We start from the raw sequence: 17,608 nt of genomic DNA on the forward strand, positions 1-17,608 counted from the left end.
GACCGATGAAACTGAGAATACAAACAAAAGACACCGTATATAGGCGGAACATCCGAAAATAAACACCCTAAAAACAGACTCCTTCACGAAAACGACTACGGTAAAACCGATATCCAACACCACATGTCGTCACTACTCACCCCCAAAGAAAAAACACCCCTCAAAATTAAACCCCCAGTCTTGAACACCAAAGCTGAGTGACATCAGAAAAGCTCCTAGCCGAAAGATCATTCAGCTTCCACCCCCTCTCGACCTCCGATCCACCGAAAGAACTGACTCACGATCTCGAATCAAAAGTGATCGGTCCATCAAACTTTATGACCAAATTAGAAGGGCAGCCCTCACCCCTGGTGTAACAGCCCGATTTTCGCTAGTTTTTATTTTAATTATTTATTTGTGTTTGTTATATGTGCTCTTATGTGATTATTTGCATCTGTGTGTATTTTTGGTTGGGATTCGTAGAATTCGGTGTTAGAAGGGTATTTTAGTCATTTTGGACTTAGGGGTAGTTTGGTCATTTTGAGAGTAGGGGTAATTTTGTAATTTTGAACGAGGATTATTTTTAATGTTTAGTAGGAGTATTATTTTACCAAGTTACTAGAGAGGGTGTAGTAATTATTTTAATTACCATTAAGTGACCGTTAGTGTTATAATTTACCATTAAGTGAGTAGTGACATTTGGGGTGTTAGAATAGAAATGGGTTAGGCCCATTAAGGTTTAAGAGATAAGCCCAATTGAGTAGAGCTAGTATATAAACTCTAGTTGTTGGTGAAACTAGGTTTTACAAACATTATTCATTTCATTTCATTTGGGAAGAGAAGAGATAGATACTAGAGGCAACAACAAGATCAAGGGTTAGAGTTTGAAGAGGGGATTCATCATCTAGGAGCTAAATTGAAGCTTGGGTTAGAGAATCTTGGTGCTAGAGGTAAGAGGGTTAGAATTCAACCATAATTCATAACTTTTTCTTTCTTACCCATTTTTGTGAAATTGATGAATTGAATCTAATTGTTGTAAAATTCGTGCATGATTGTTGTTGTTATGTTTGAGAACATGATTTACATGATAATTGTATGTTAGTATGTGAATTAACATGTTTAAATGCATAGTTGTTGGTGCTTTGTGTTCTTGAGTAAGTTTGATGAGAATTGAAGTTGTAGTGTTGAATCGTGCATGAATTTATGTTCAAATGTTGTTGTTGTTATCTTGACATATGTTGTTGTTGAATTGATGCAATGGGTATCATTGAAATTGGTGAATTGGGGATGAATATGTTGTTGTTGTTGAAAGTTGTGGAAAATTGATGAATTGGTGAATTTTGATGAGATTAAGTTGAATTGTAGTGCCGATGATTTTAATGAATGAAACCAGTTGATTATGATGAGTTATGGTATAATGATTTCCTGTTTTTGGTTGTTGTTTGGTAATGAGGAATGGTTTGGGAGAGAATTGGGATTTTGAGAAAAACAGATTTTAAGTGTTTTGGGAAATAAGTGATTATGGGATAAGCTGTTTTGGAGATTGTGAAAATATAATTTTTCAGAAAAATATGATAGGATTAATTGAGTAGAACGCATAGGCGAAAACGGAATTGAATTTGGGTTAACGGTCGAGATTTTAAGAACGAAATGGCGAAACCGGAAAACCGGGACTGCACAGAACCGCAGCTCAGCACACTGGCTGCTGCCCATTTGCTCCTGGGCGCAGGAAGCCATGCCTGGGCGTGGCTTGGCAGCCCCTCATGGGTGCCTGCCTTGTTGTGTTGTGCTGGGGTGCTTTGGGGCCAATTCCGGACTTCCAAAACTGATTCTTTCGATGTTTTCACTATTTTCTAGACTTTCTAAACCTATGGAAACATCAAAAGAATTGAGTTGAACTTGACTCCTTGGATTTAATCAAGCTTTTTGTTGATTGTTCAAGGAATGTTCAAGAATGCTGATTTTCTGAAAACTTGTTTTCTCAAAAGAATGAAGTAGGGTTAAGTATGTATGATGTTTATATGACTTCTAAAAATGGTTGTGAATGGTTCCATCAAGTTTGAACTTGTTTTGCTTTGAAAATGGGAATTTTGTAAAAAGTGATCAATTGAGACGAACTTCGGAATTTTTGTTAATTCTCCATATGTGGCCGATGAAATGTTTATGTAACCTCTACTGCACGTATATGTGACTTGTGAGGATACATGGCATAGGCGATTGAGCTCGTTTACTTGGTTTTGGCTTAGGTGCTCAATTATTTTCAATATTGTGATTTATGAGACGAACTTGATTGAAAATGATCATTGAGGGCCAATTGCTTATGAACCCTCTATGATTAGATTGATATGATTATGAGATGATGTATGAATGGTTGTTAAGTGATGAATATGATGTTTGTGATCATATGTTGTGATTGTTCTTTTATTTGGAATGTAAGGAACTATGTGGAGATATGAAATATATGATATAGTTGGATGATGATTATAGCCGTTGACTTATAGCCGTTGATTATAGCCGTTGAATTGTTGTGAACATATGCATAGTGAATTGAGTCATATGTTCATGCATCATATGTCGTGTCGGATGTTATATCCATATTGCCGTTGACTATAGCCGTTGATAATGATGTTTTTGTTGCATCATGGGTGACGACCTTGAGGAGAATTGGTACCACATGCATCTAGATGAGTCTAGAGTCATTGCATACTTGTTGGTGAATTGAAATACATTTGAGTTGCGAATGATGATTGAATTTGTTAATTGTTGATTAAGATGGTTGATCTTGTGATGTGTGTATGATACACTTGTGGATATGAATTTGAGATGTTGATATTGAATGATGTGAATGTTAAGAATACTTGTGAATACGTGTGTAGTTTGTTATTCATCGTTCTTAAATGTATCTTTCATTCTCAAAGTTTCTTGTTAATTTTAAGTGGATTATGATGATGTAATGCTAACCCTCAGTGGTTTACCACATACCTTTCCGTATGGACGGGTAGATGGAGTGCAGGATGCTTAGTTGTTGCTTGTTGATGCCGAGGAGTGGAGTTCCTCTTTTTCATGCAAGTGTCTAGATTAGGGCTCTGATCTAGGATAGTCTTTGCATGTTGTTTATTTGACTTTGTATTTTGGAGTTGTTGAGATATTCTGTTATTTGAGATTTGGATGATACATTTGTATTTAGTTGGAGATCCAGAGTGTTTATGAATTATATATTGTTCCGCTGCTATGTGGTATAACATGATCCTTATGCATGTATGAATTGTGGTTATTCGGAGACGTAGCATCTATTTCTAGAATATTTCTAATGTATTCGCGCGTTTTACCGCTTAATAGAAATAGGGTGTTACAAGTTGGTATCAGAGCCGTGGTCGGTCTTGTCCGGACTAGTATTCTTTGAATTTCCTGTGGTATGCGACATGTACGAGAGTACTGTCGGTACTTGTTGTGTTGTTCCGTTCTTTTAGGCGGGTTTGAGCGTAGTGGGAGAGTAGCAAGTTGCTTCAAGGGTGTTAGTCTGGCAAGGGAAGGTATCTTTGGCTACGGAGGCTCAGTTGGTTGTGGTTTGTGTTAAGGTTCCTGTTGATTTTGAGTTGGATCTTGTGTGTCTTCTGTTGAAGAATATGGACGTGATTTTCGGTATGGATTGGATGTTGACTTTTGGTGTTAACATTAATTGTTTGACCAAGAGTGTAACGTTTTCTAAGTCGGTAGCTGAGGAAGGTGGGAAGTTCTTGACCGCAGAGCAAGTGAAGAAGTCCTTGGACGGTGAAGCTAGTGTGTTTATGATGTTTGCATCCATGACGGAGAGTAGTGAGAAAGGAGTTGGTGATTTGCCGGTAGTGCAAGAGTTTCCAGAAGCTTTTCCGGACGACATTACCGAATTACCGCCGGAGAGGGAAGTTGAGTTTGCAATTGATTTGGTTCCGGGAACGAGTCCTATCTCGATTGCGCCTTATCGGATGTCTGCATCAGAGTTGGGTGAATTGAAGAAGCAATTGGAAGAGTTGCTTGAGAAACAGTTTATCAGACCGAGTGTTTCTCCGTGGGGTGCTCCTGTATTGTTGGTTAAGAAGAAGGATGGTAGCATGAGATTGTGTGTGGATTATCGGCAGTTGAACAAGGTGACAATCAAGAATCGGTATCCGCTTCCGAGGATTGATGATTTGATGGATCAGTTGGTTGGTGCAGAAGTGTTCAGTAAGATTGATTTGAGGTCAGGATATCATCAAATTAGAGTAAAGGCGGAAGATATATCCAAAACTGCGTTCAGAACGAGGTATGGACACTATGAGTATTCTGTGATGCCATTTGGAGTGTCTAATGCGCCAGGTGTCTTCATGGAGTATATGAATAGAATATTTCATCCTTTTCTGGACCGTTTTGTGGTGGTGTTCATAGATGATATTTTGGTGTATTCGAAGTCTGAAGAAGAGCATGCCGAGCATTTGAGGATTGTGTTGGGAGTCTTGAAGGAGAATAAGTTGTTTGCTAAGTAGTCGAAGTGTGAGTTTTGGTTGCGGGAAGTGAGTTTCCTTGGTCATGTGATTTCTAAAGGTGGTATTGCCGTGGATCCGTCGAAGGTTGATGCAGTGTTGCAGTGGGAATCACCTAAGTCTGTTTTTGAAGTTAGAAGCTTCCTTGGTTTGGCAGGTTATTATCGGAGGTTCATTGAGGGATTCTCTAAGTTGGCGTTGCCATTGACGCAGTTGACTCGGAAGGGGCAAGCGTATGTTTGGGATGCTAAGTGTGAGAAGAGTTTCCAAGAGTTGAAGAAGAGATTGACTTCAGCTCCAGTGTTGATTTTGCCGAATCCGAAGGAATCGTTTGTTGTGTATTGTGATGCTTCTAAGATGGGTCTTGGTGGTGTGCTTATGCAGAATCGTCAGGTTGTGGCTTATGCATCGAGGCAGTTGAAAGTGCATGAGAAGAATTATCCGACTCACGATTTGGAATTAGCAGCCGTGGTGTATGTGGTGAAGATTTGGAGGCATTATCTGTATGGTTCTAAGTTTGAAGTGTTCAGTGACCATAAGAGTTGGAAGTACTTGTTTGACCAGAAAGAGTTGAATATGAGGCAGAGAAGGTGGTTGGAGTATCTTAAGGATTTTGATTTTCAGCTGAGTTATCACCCTGGAAAGGCCAATGTTGTTGCTGATGCGTTGAGTAGGAAGTCGTTGCATATGTCTGCTTTGATGGTAAAAGAGTTAGAGTTGATTGAACAGTTTCGAGATTTGAGTTTGGTTAGTGAGTTGACACCGGATGGTGTGAGGTTGGGAATGTTGAAGCTGACAAGTAATATTCTGGAGGAGATCAAGAATGGTCAGAAGGAAGATTTGGAACTTGTAGATCGGGTGGTGTTGGTTAATCAAGGCAAAAGTGGAGACTTCAGGTTGGATGAGAACGGTGTTTTGATGTTTCGTGATCGTGTCTGTGTACCAAGTGTTCTTGAGCTTAAGAGGCAGATTTTGGAAGAAGGTCACAGGAGTAGTTTGAGTATTCATCCAGGAGCGACTAAGATGTACCAAGATTTGAAGAGGTTGTTTTGGTGGCCTGGAATGAAGAAGGAGATCGCAGAGTTTGTGTATGCTTGTTTGGTTTGTCAGAAGTCCAAGATTGAACATCAGAGACCGTCAGGTTTGATGCAACCGATGTTTGTGCCAGAGTGGAAGTGGGATAGTATATCAATGGACTTTGTGGGAGCGTTGCCGAAGACTGTTAAGGGTTTTGATTCAATTTGGGTGATTGTTGATCGGTTGACGAAGTCGGCACATTTTGTTCCTATTAAGATCGGTATGTCTGTGGCGAAGTTGGCTGAGATCTACATTGAGCAGATTGTTAGATTGCATGGTGTTCCTTCTAGTATTGTGTCGGATCGGGATCCGAGGTTTACTTCTAAGTTTTGGGAGAGTTTGCAAGTTGCTTTGGGGACTAAGTTGAGGTTGAGTTCCGCTTATCATCCCCAGACTGATGGTCAGACGGAGAGGACTATTCAGAGTTTGGAAGATTTGTTGAGGGCTTGTGTTTTGGAGCAAGGTGTCAGTTGGGTTGAATGTTTACCGTTGATTGAGTTTACTTACAACAACAGTTTTCATTCTAGTATTGGAATGGCACCGTTTGAGGCTTTGTATGGTCGGAGTTGTAGAACTCCTTTGTATTGGTATGAGTCAGGAGAGAGTGCTTTGTTAGGACCAGAAGTTGTGCAAGAAACTACGGAAAAGGTTAAGATGATCCAAGAGAAGATGAAAGCGTCTCAGAGTAGGCAGAAGAGTTATCATGATAAGAGGAGGAAAGACCTTGAGTTTCAGGTTGGTGATCATGTGTTTTTGAGAGTGAATCCTGTAACCGGTGTTGGACGTGCTTTGAAGTGTCGGAAGTTAACTCCTCGTTTTGTTGGACCTTTTGAGATTGTTGAGAAGGTTGGGGTTGTAGCGTATCGGATTGCGTTACCACCATCTTTGTCGAATCTTCATGATGTGTTTCATTTGTCTCAGTTGAGGAAGTATGTGTATGATGCGTCTCATGTGATCCAAGTGGATGATTTGGAAGCAAGGGATAATTTGACTGTTGAAACTTGGCCAGTTAGGATTGAGGATCGTGAAGTGAAGCATTTGCGTGGCAAGGAGATCGTTTTGGTTAAAGTGATTTGGGTTGGACCGACGGGTGAGAGTGCCACTTGGGAATCGGAGAGTAGGATGAAGGTTTCGTATCCGGAGTTGTTTCCTTCAGGTAATTTTCGAGGGCGAAAATTCTTTTAGTGGGGGAGAGTTGTATCAGCCCGATTTTCGCTAGTTTTTATTTTAATTATTTATTTGTGTTTGTTATATGTGCTCTTATGTGATTATTTGCATCTGTGTGTATTTTTGGTTGGGATTCGTAGAATTCGGTGTTAGAAGGGTATTTTAGTCATTTTGGACTTAGGGGTAGTTTGGTCATTTTGAGAGTAGGGGTAATTTTGTAATTTTGAACGAGGATTATTTTTAATGTTTAGTAGGAGTATTATTTTACCAAGTTACTAGAGAGGGTGTAGTAATTATTTTAATTACCATTAAGTGACCGTTAGTGTTATAATTTACCATTAAGTGAGTAGTGACATTTGGGGTGTTAGAATAGAAATGGGTTAGGCCCATTAAGGTTTAAGAGATAAGCCCAATTGAGTAGAGCTAGTATATAAACTCTAGTTGTTGGTAAAACTAGGTTTTACAAACATTATTCATTTCATTTCATTTGGGAAGAGAAGAGATAGATACTAGAGGCAACAACAAGATCAAGGGTTAGAGCTTGAAGAGGGGATTCATCATCTAGGAGCTAAATTGAAGCTTGGGTTAGAGAATCTTGGTGCTAGAGGTAAGAGGGTTAGAATTCAACCATAATTCATAACTTTTTCTTTCTTACCCATTTTTGTGAAATTGATGAATTGAATCTAATTGTTGTAAAATTCGTGCATGATTGTTGTTGTTATGTTTGAGAACATGATTTACATGATAATTGTATGTTAGTATGTGAATTAACATGTTTAAATGCATAGTTGTTGGTGCTTTGTGTTCTTGAGTAAGTTTGATGAGAATTGAAGTTGTAGTGTTGAATCGTGCATGAATTTATGTTCAAATGTTGTTGTTGTTATCTTGACATATGTTGTTGTTGAATTGATGCAATGGGTATCATTGAAATTGGTGAATTGGGGATGAATATGTTGTTGTTGTTGAAAGTTGTGGAAAATTGATGAATTGGTGAATTTTGATGAGATTAAGTTGAATTGTAGTGCCGATGATTTTAATGAATGAAACCAGTTGATTATGATGAGTTATGGTATAATGATTTCCTGTTTTTGGTTGTTGTTTGGTAATGAGGAATGGTTTGGGAGAGAATTGGGATTTTGAGAAAAACAGATTTTAAGTGTTTTGGGAAATAAGTGATTATGGGATAAGCTGTTTTGGAGATTGTGAAAATATAATTTTTCAGAAAAATATGATAGGATTAATTGAGTAGAACGCATAGGCGAAAACGGAATTGAATTTGGGTTAACGGTCGAGATTTTAAGAACGAAATGGCGAAACCGGAAAACCGGGACTGCACAGAACCGCAGCTCAGCACACTGGCTGCTGCCCATTTGCTCCTGGGCGCAGGAAGCCATGCCTGGGCGTGGCTTGGCAGCCCCTCATGGGTGCCTGCCTTGTTGTGTTGTGCTGGGGTGCTTTGGGGCCAATTCCGGACTTCCAAAACTGATTCTTTCGATGTTTTCACTATTTTCTAGACTTTCTAAACCTATGGAAACATCAAAAGAATTGAGTTGAACTTGACTCCTTGGATTTAATCAAGCTTTTTGTTGATTGTTCAAGGAATGTTCAAGAATGCTGATTTTCTGAAAACTTGTTTTCTCAAAAGAATGAAGTAGGGTTAAGTATGTATGATGTTTATATGACTTCTAAAAATGGTTGTGAATGGTTCCATCAAGTTTGAACTTGTTTTGCTTTGAAAATGGGAATTTTGTAAAAAGTGATCAATTGAGACGAACTTCGGAATTTTTGTTAATTCTCCATATGTGGCCAATGAAATGTTTATGTAACCTCTACTGCACGTATATGTGACTTGTGAGGATACATGGCATAGGCGATTGAGCTCGTTTACTTGGTTTTGGCTTAGGTGCTCAATTATTTTCAATATTGTGATTTATGAGACGAACTTGATTGAAAATGATCATTGAGGGCCAATTGCTTATGAACCCTCTATGATTAGATTGATATGATTATGAGATGATGTATGAATGGTTGTTAAGTGATGAATATGATGTTTGTGATCATATGTTGTGATTGTTCTTTTATTTGGAATGTAAGGAACTATGTGGAGATATGAAATATATGATATAGTTGGATGATGATTATAGCCGTTGACTTATAGCCGTTGATTATAGCCGTTGAATTGTTGTGAACATATGCATAGTGAATTGAGTCATATGTTCATGCATCATATGTCGTGTCGGATGTTATATCCATATTGCCGTTGACTATAGCCGTTGATAATGATGTTTTTGTTGCATCATGGGTGACGACCTTGAGGAGAATTGGTACCACATGCATCTAGATGAGTCTAGAGTCATTGCATACTTGTTGGTGAATTGAAATACATTTGAGTTGCGAATGATGATTGAATTTGTTAATTGTTGATTAAGATGGTTGATCTTGTGATGTGTGTATGATACACTTGTGGATATGAATTTGAGATGTTGATATTGAATGATGTGAATGTTAAGAATACTTGTGAATACGTGTGTAGTTTGTTATTCATCGTTCTTAAATGTATCTTTCATTCTCAAAGTTTCTTGTTAATTTTAAGTGGATTATGATGATGTAATGCTAACCCTCAGTGGTTTACCACCTACCTTTCCGTATGGACGGGTAGATGGAGTGCAGGATGCTTAGTTGTTGCTTGTTGATGCCGAGGAGTGGAGTTCCTCTTTTTCATGCAAGTGTCTAGATTAGGGCTCTGATCTAGGATAGTCTTTGCATGTTGTTTATTTGACTTTGTATTTTGGAGTTGTTGAGATATTCTGTTATTTGAGATTTGGATGATACATTTGTATTTAGTTGGAGATCCAGAGTGTTTATGAATTATATATTGTTCCGCTGCTATGTGGTATAACATGATCCTTATGCATGTATGAATTGTGGTTATTCGGAGACGTAGCATCTATTTCTAGAATATTTCTAATGTATTCGCGCGTTTTACCGCTTAATAGAAATAGGGTGTTACAAGTTGGTATCAGAGCCGTGGTCGGTCTTGTCCGGACTAGTATTCTTTGAATTTCCTGTGGTATGCGACATGTACGAGAGTACTGTCGGTACTTGTTGTGTTGTTCCGTTCTTTTAGGCGGGTTTGAGCGTAGTGGGAGAGTAGCAAGTTGCTTCAAGGGTGTTAGTCTGGCAAGGGAAGGTATCTTTGGCTACGGAGGCTCAGTTGGTTGTGGTTTGTGTTAAGGTTCCTGTTGATTTTGAGTTGGATCTTGTGTGTCTTCTGTTGAAGAATATGGACGTGATTTTCGGTATGGATTGGATGTTGACTTTTGGTGTTAACATTAATTGTTTGACCAAGAGTGTAACGTTTTCTAAGTCGGTAGCTGAGGAAGGTGGGAAGTTCTTGACCGCAGAGCAAGTGAAGAAGTCCTTGGACGGTGAAGCTAGTGTGTTTATGATGTTTGCATCCATGACGGAGAGTAGTGAGAAAGGAGTTGGTGATTTGCCGGTAGTGCAAGAGTTTCCAGAAGCTTTTCCGGACGACATTACCGAATTACCGCCGGAGAGGGAAGTTGAGTTTGCAATTGATTTGGTTCCGGGAACGAGTCCTATCTCGATTGCGCCTTATCGGATGTCTGCATCAGAGTTGGGTGAATTGAAGAAGCAATTGGAAGAGTTGCTTGAGAAACAGTTTATCAGACCGAGTGTTTCTCCGTGGGGTGCTCCTGTATTGTTGGTTAAGAAGAAGGATGGTAGCATGAGATTGTGTGTGGATTATCGGCAGTTGAACAAGGTGACAATCAAGAATCGGTATCCGCTTCCGAGGATTGATGATTTGATGGATCAGTTGGTTGGTGCAGAAGTGTTCAGTAAGATTGATTTGAGGTCAGGATATCATCAGATTAGAGTAAAGGCGGAAAATATATCCAAAACTGCGTTCAGAACGAGGTATGGACACTATGAGTATTCTGTGATGCCATTTGGAGTGTCTAATGCGCCAGGTGTCTTCATGGAGTATATGAATAGAATATTTCATCCTTTTCTGGACCGTTTTGTGGTGGTGTTCATAGATGATATTTTGGTGTATTCGAAGTCTGAAGAAGAGCATGCCGAGCATTTGAGGATTGTGTTGGGAGTCTTGAAGGAGAATAAGTTGTTTGCTAAGTAGTCGAAGTGTGAGTTTTGGTTGCGGGAAGTGAGTTTCCTTGGTCATGTGATTTCTAAAGGTGGTATTGCCGTGGATCCGTCGAAGGTTGATGCAGTGTTGCAGTGGGAATCACCTAAGTCTGTTTTTGAAGTTAGAAGCTTCCTTGGTTTGGCAGGTTATTATCGGAGGTTCATTGAGGGATTCTCTAAGTTGGCGTTGCCATTGACGCAGTTGACTCGGAAGGGGCAAGCGTATGTTTGGGATGCTAAGTGTGAGAAGAGTTTCCAAGAGTTGAAGAAGAGATTGACTTCAGCTCCAGTGTTGATTTTGCCGAATCCGAAGGAATCGTTTGTTGTGTATTGTGATGCTTCTAAGATGGGTCTTGGTGGTGTGCTTATGCAGAATCGTCAGGTTGTGGCTTATGCATCGAGGCAGTTGAAAGTGCATGAGAAGAATTATCCGACTCACGATTTGGAATTAGCAGCCGTGGTGTATGTGTTGAAGATTTGGAGGCATTATCTGTATGGTTCTAAGTTTGAAGTGTTCAGTGACCATAAGAGTTGGAAGTACTTGTTTGACCAGAAAGAGTTGAATATGAGGCAGAGAAGGTGGTTGGAGTATCTTAAGGATTTTGATTTTCAGCTGAGTTATCACCCTGGAAAGGCCAATGTTGTTGCTGATGCGTTGAGTAGGAAGTCGTTGCATATGTCTGCTTTGATGGTAAAAGAGTTAGAGTTGATTGAACAGTTTCGAGATTTGAGTTTGGTTAGTGAGTTGACACCGGATGGTGTGAGGTTGGGAATGTTGAAGCTGACAAGTAATATTCTGGAGGAGATCAAGAATGGTCAGAAGGAAGATTTGGAACTTGTAGATCGGGTGGTGTTGGTTAATCAAGGTAAAGGTGGAGACTTCAGGTTGGATGAGAACGGTGTTTTGATGTTTCGTGATCGTGTCTGTGTACCAAGTGTTCTTGAGCTTAAGAGGCAGATTTTGGAAGAAGGTCACAGGAGTAGTTTGAGTATTCATCCAGGAGCGACTAAGATGTACCAAGATTTGAATAGGTTGTTTTGGTGGCCTGGAATGAAGAAGGAGATCGCAGAGTTTGTGTATGCTTGTTTGGTTTGTCAATCCAAGATTGAACATCAGAGACCGTCAGGTTTGATGCAACCGTTGTTTGTGCCAGAGTGGAAGTGGGATAGTATATCAATGGACTTTGTGGGAGCGTTGCCGAAGACTGTTAAGGGTTTTGATTCAATTTGGGTGATTGTTGATCGGTTGACGAAGTCGGCACATTTTGTTCCTATTAAGATCGGTATGTCTGTGGCGAAGTTGGCTGAGATCTACATTGAGCAGATTGTTAGATTGCATGGTGTTCCTTCTAGTATTGTGTCGGATCGGGATCCGAGGTTTACTTCTAAGTTTTGGGAGAGTTTGCAAGTTGCTTTGGGGACTAAGTTGAGGTTGAGTTCCGCTTATCATCCCCAGACTGATGGTCAGACGGAGAGGACTATTCAGAGTTTGGAAGATTTGTTGAGGGCTTGTGTTTTGGAGCAAGGTGTCAGTTGGGTTGAATGTTTACCGTTGATTGAGTTTACTTACAACAACAGTTTTCATTCTAGTATTGGAATGGCACCGTTTGAGGCTTTGTATGGTCGGAGGTGTAAAACTCCTTTGTATTGGTATGAGTCAGGAGAGAGTGCTTTGTTAGGACCAGAAGTTGTGCAAGAAACTACGGAAAAGGTTAAGATGATCCAAGAGAAGATGAAAGCGTCTCAGAGTAGGCAGAAGAGTTATCATGATAAGAGGAGGAAAGACCTTGAGTTTCAGGTTGGTGATCATGTGTTTTTGAGAGTGAATCATGTAACCGGTGTTGGACGTGCTTTGAAGTGTCGGAAGTTAACTCCTCGTTTTGTTGGACCTTTTGAGATTGTTGAGAAGGTTGGGGTTGTAGCGTATCGGATTGCGTTACCACCATCTTTGTCGAATCTTCATGATGTGTTTCATTTGTCTCAGTTGAGGAAGTATGTGTATGATGCGTCTCATGTGATCCAAGTGGATGATTTGGAAGCAAGGGATAATTTGACTGTTGAAACTTGGCCAGTTAGGATTGAGGATCGTGAAGTGAAGCATTTGCGTGGCAAGGAGATCGTTTTGGTTAAAGTGATTTGGGTTGGACCGACGGGTGAGAGTGCCACTTGGGAATCGGAGAGTAGGATGAAGGTTTCGTATCCGGAGTTGTTTCCTTCAGGTAATTTTCGAGGGCGAAAATTCTTTTAGTGGGGGAGAGTTGTATCAGCCCGATTTTCGCTAGTTTTTATTTTAATTATTTATTTGTGTTTGTTATATGTGCTCTTATGTGATTATTTGCATCTGTGTGTATTTTTGGTTGGGATTCGTAGAATTCGGTGTTAGAAGGGTATTTTAGTCATTTTGGACTTAGGGGTAGTTTGGTCATTTTGAGAGTAGGGGTAATTTTGTAATTTTGAACGAGGATTATTTTTAATGTTTAGTAGGAGTATTATTTTACCAAGTTACTAGAGAGGGTGTAGTAATTATTTTAATTACCATTAAGTGACCGTTAGTGTTATAATTTACCATTAAGTGAGTAGTGACATTTGGGGTGTTAGAATAGAAATGGGTTAGGCCCATTAAGGTTTAAGAGATAAGCCCAATTGAGTAGAGCTAGTATATAAACTCTAGTTGTTGGTAAAACTAGGTTTTACAAACATTATTCATTTCATTTCATTTGGGAAGAGAAGAGATAGATACTAGAGGCAACAACAAGATCAAGGGTTAGAGCTTGAAGAGGGGATTCATCATCTAGGAGCTAAATTGAAGCTTGGGTTAGAGAATCTTGGTGCTAGAGGTAAGAGGGTTAGAATTCAACCATAATTCATAACTTTTTCTTTCTTACCCATTTTTGTGAAATTGATGAATTGAATCTAATTGTTGTAAAATTCGTGCATGATTGTTGTTGTTATGTTTGAGAACATGATTTACATGATAATTGTATGTTAGTATGTGAATTAACATGTTTAAATGCATAGTTGTTGGTGCTTTGTGTTCTTGAGTAAGTTTGATGAGAATTGAAGTTGTAGTGTTGAATCGTGCATGAATTTATGTTCAAATGTTGTTGTTGTTATCTTGACATATGTTGTTGTTGAATTGATGCAATGAGTATTGTAACGCCCCGGATTTTAGTCCAAGACATTACGTCTAACTCATTTTCTTTTTCTGAAAAACACTACTATTAATTTATTTCATCAAAAATAAATTCTTAGCAAAACCTATACAAATTTTCTTTACATAATTTAATAAAAATTCTTAAACTAAATGTCCTTCAAAATTATTTCTAAAACTACAATTTAATCAAAAACCCAATTTTTGTCCCCGCGTACACTTTCATCACATATCAAACTTCATATATCATCTTTGGTACCTACAACATTATATTAATGTAAGGGTCAATTTCCTTATCCAAATTGGTTCATACTCAAAGCACCAGAAACAATGTCATAAAATAGATAATATCAAAACTTATCAATCAAAAAGAATTTAGAAAAATACATTCGAGTCATATGCTTCAAAGTAAGGTTCACAGACATCTTATTTGCAATAAAATAGTTTAAGTCAATAATCAATCACATGTATACAACAGACTCAATGCAATGCAATGATGTGCAAAATGCATGCTCTTATAACTATATGATCCGGATATAATTCCCGCCACTAAGGCATCCACACAGAAATATAATTGCAATTCCCGCCACACAGGCATCCACACAGAATATAATTGCAATTCCCGCCACACAGGCACCACACAGATGCATATGACATGCATGATAATGATAATGAAAACTAAATCCCGCCACTTAGGCACCACTAAGAAATGCAAACTAAATCCCGCCACTTAGGCACCACTAAGAAATATGATATTAACCCGTCACTAAGACAATTACAAGTATCAGTGCATCATCAAGTACACAACCCAAAAGTCAATCATTTCACAAACTCACATTTTCATCTTTTTCTTCTTTAATTCATAAAAAATGTATCACTTCTTTTCCAACACCACAAAACATATAAAGCATAATAATATTAAACATATCCATTCACACCACATTATCATACACAACTTACATATAAAACGCAATTATGAATAAGCACTCATAATTAAAAATAATCACATTTAGTAAAGATTAATTTTTACCGTAAATTACATTTTAATTATTTTTCTTTTTAAAAGACAAGAATTGCTACCACTATTCAATAACACAGCCCTAGCACTTAGTATGGACGTATGGGGAAAAAGCCCTTACCTCTTGGATGTTTTTCTTTACTAAAGTGGCGATTCCATGAAGCAGCAAAAGGCACGAACGAACTTCTTTAATGGGTACCCGAAGCTGAGGGGAGAAATATGTTGTTTGAGTCCTCATAGTTTCACAGAATTGTGAAGAGAATGATGATAATGAGTAGCCACCCAACAAGAAGGACAAAAGAATTTGTTGGAATAAAATGTTTATAAGCATATATAAAATAAGATGATAGTGAGAGAGAGAGAGATTGAGGGAGAGAGAGGTGTTTTACGTGAGGTATTGTATAGAGAGGAATGTTTTCCTTTGCTTTGTTGGTTACATGCAGTGATGATAGGAATCGGATACTTTTAGGAGCAGCCCAAGTCAAAATACTTGGAAGGGTATTGGCATGGTATTATGCTGACAAGAAGCCAAACGAGAGAAGAGGTTTATTGCAATATTACAAGGACCAGCTTTGTGACAATAAAAGAAACGGTCCTGGACTCCAATGATAAAGATAACTTGTGAAAGAAAAGGTAAATAATGTTTTGTTGTCTTATAATTTGAATTGAGTAACTAAAGTGGGTCTAGACTAAAACGTGAAACACAAGAGTAAGAAAACATTGATTCCTTTAATTGTGGGCAAAGAGAAACTAATGAATATCTAAGAGTTCTCTAAGGATCTTGGACATGAAAATGGAAGAGGATAGTTTTCAATGAATGGCACTCAAATAAGGAGTTTGAATTGGTCAATCATTTTTAATGACATGAGAACGGTTTTAGTCTTTTAAGAGAGAGATGACACACAAATTTTGCAAGGAACTAATGAAGAACCACTTACAATGAAGTTTGAAATACTGATTGATTATTCATTGAATCGTGGGAATAAATTGCCTAATTATAGGGAAGTGGATGTTATGTGTTCCTAATAATAAGGAAGTCATTAAAGCATTATTAAAAGCAGATAGACAATGAGAAAAGATCAGCGTTTGACCAAGTAAATATTGATGAAGGGCGGTTATACAAGGGTAGAGAAAATTAAGTTGGATTTTAATGACAAAATGGTACCGCAAAGGGGTGAAACCGTACCACAGTGATGGAAGGTGCAAGACTTCACCACTCATCAGTTGTAGTAAATAAGATAAATAAAATAGCTCGAAAACGAGAGAATAAAATTGTTGATTAAAATATCATAGGTTATGTTCGATAAAATAAACCGACTTTAGATTAAAATATTTTAATTAAAAGAAGGGTGTTATAATTTTCTGAAATTCTTTATGCACGAAATAAGTTGTTGAATAAATAAACAATATAATATTAAAATAATGTATATAAAATATCGGGGTGTTACATTATTACCCCCTTAAAATAGTTTCGTCCTCGAAACTAGAAAGATAAAAAGATTAGGATCATGTTCTCTCAAAGAATCATGACATAGTAAGAATAGTAGAAATAACTTTACAAGAGATGAATTTAAAATATACTAACTCATAAGTAGGATATGATGACATCCTGTCATTACGTAATATTAGGGACTTATTGTGACATTTTGATAGAGTTCTCATGCAATTTATACTGTTCTGGAGTGCAATAAGCTTAAAATTTGAAGTCTGTTCGAAGGAAATCGCGCCACGCCAATTTCAAGCCGTGCTGCGATTTTTGAAGCAAAATTACATCCTCCCTGTTTGAGGGAAATCGCGGCACGCCATAATACAAGGCGCGGCGCGATTTTGATGGGTCAGGCCCATAACTTCTATAAATACTGCACTCAAGCTGAAGAACAAGGGTTACGATTTTGGAGAGCAAAGTGCGATTTTGAGACATCGGAGACGGCTAGAAGGGCGATTTCTTCATCCTTTTACCAATTCATGTATGTTTTAATTATTTCATTGATTATGCTATTTGTAAACTCGATTATGAGTAGCTAAATCTCTTAGAGATTAGATCCGAGATGAATCTTTGTAACCCTAATTGACACATGTTGCTGTGAAACTCTATTTTGTTTATGAATTCAATTCTAGTTTATTCAATTCAATTGTTCTTAATGCTTTTTATATCTTGATCACATATAACTTGATTTTGTGAGAATGAATGACCACTGACCATGGCTTTCAACTTAGACCTAATTGAATTGTTCTAATAAACAGGGTTAGTCTAGGAATAGATAATCGTTTGTTAGTGATAATAGGTTAACGTTCGGTAAAACCTCCAAGAATTATTAGACCACCTAAGGAATTAGGGGCTGTAGTTTAAGAAGAGGGTCCTAACTCAAGGGATTGATTAGGGCTATTTTGTTAATCATCGTAAACTAGAAGAGGGTTCATAACAAATAGGTGCAGTAGACCAATTAGGGGAACTTAGAGGATTCGACGGATCTGATCTCATCTTTCTCTCTTATTTTCTTAATCAAATCTATTCTCTTTTATTTGATTTCATAAAATCAAACCAAATCT

General features: G+C 38.1%; 1 long non-coding RNA gene across 1 annotated transcript; it reads right to left on the reverse strand.

Moving 5' to 3' along the window:
* Positions 1-14,084: 14,084 nt before the first annotated feature.
* LOC146920861 (uncharacterized) lies at positions 14,085-15,926 on the reverse strand. The gene is made up of 2 exons (XR_015010738.1): positions 15,180-15,926; positions 14,085-14,299 (listed from the first exon to the last, which is right to left on the reverse strand). It is a non-coding gene; the product is annotated as an uncharacterized LOC146920861 (long non-coding RNA).
* Positions 15,927-17,608: the final 1,682 nt, after the last annotated feature.

The sequence above is a fragment of the Medicago sativa genome, chromosome 5 (genome assembly GCF_051527215.1).
Source record: "Medicago sativa cultivar Bolivia chromosome 5, Bolivia_mono, whole genome shotgun sequence".
NCBI classification, from domain to species: Eukaryota; Viridiplantae; Streptophyta; class Magnoliopsida; order Fabales; family Fabaceae; genus Medicago; species Medicago sativa.